This window comes from Arachis duranensis, chromosome 3 (genome assembly GCF_000817695.3).
Source record: "Arachis duranensis cultivar V14167 chromosome 3, aradu.V14167.gnm2.J7QH, whole genome shotgun sequence".
Lineage (NCBI taxonomy): Eukaryota > Viridiplantae > Streptophyta > Magnoliopsida > Fabales > Fabaceae > Arachis > Arachis duranensis.
This window is the reverse complement of record NC_029774.3, coordinates 14,595,865-14,596,548: the sequence shown is the minus strand read 5'-3', so window position 1 is coordinate 14,596,548 and position 684 is coordinate 14,595,865. Positions and strand designations below refer to the sequence as shown.

The 684-nt window shown below is 37.9% G+C and overlaps 1 pseudogene; it reads left to right on the top strand.

Annotated features, from left to right (window-relative positions):
• LOC127745447 (ATPase 5, plasma membrane-type-like) overlaps positions 1 to 263 on the top strand; it is a 1,757-nt pseudogene extending 1,494 nt beyond the window's left edge.
• Positions 264 to 684: the final 421 nt, after the last annotated feature.

Genomic DNA, 684 nt, shown 5'->3' with positions numbered 1-684 from the left:
CCCCATGTCCTCTTTCTGATTGCGAGGTCTACAGGACACTCTCCCTGCGAGGTGTACAGGGCACTATTCCTGCAAGATGTTGATAAATGTAACGAGCCCATTTTTGGCAAGTCGGGGTCACTGTCAGTCATCAGGTGTCACTTCTCAGTAACCCTATAAATTGTAGACTCAATAATATTTACTACATATGAGACTTTCGTACTAACGGAATTGCGTATGTTATCTTATTTGTATCATATCTTTTTTCCTAATAAACCAGGTAGCAATAACCAAACTATCATCAGAGATATACAATATAAAATAAATACCAACTAACAACAAAATCAAAATATATATATATACACACACACACACACACAATTGACAACTTCCCAAATACCTAGTTTATGTAGAAAATTCCTAAGTTGGTACCTGCACTAACAAAAGAAAATATCAAGTCCTATCCCTCAAAATGCTACAAAAGTAAGGAAAAAGCATAGTCTAAGGAATGAAATCCATCTATCCTATAATTGTCCACTGTCGAGGCATAAGTCTGCTGACATCATCTCAGCACTAGTTTCGAGCACCTCTCACAACATCTTCTGTATGGTCCTGAAACACATGCTTCTCTAGTACCTCTATGAATAGAATTCTAATAGCGGCGACCAAGTTTGGATCTTCCAGCTGTGGGGAAAAGGAAAAAGA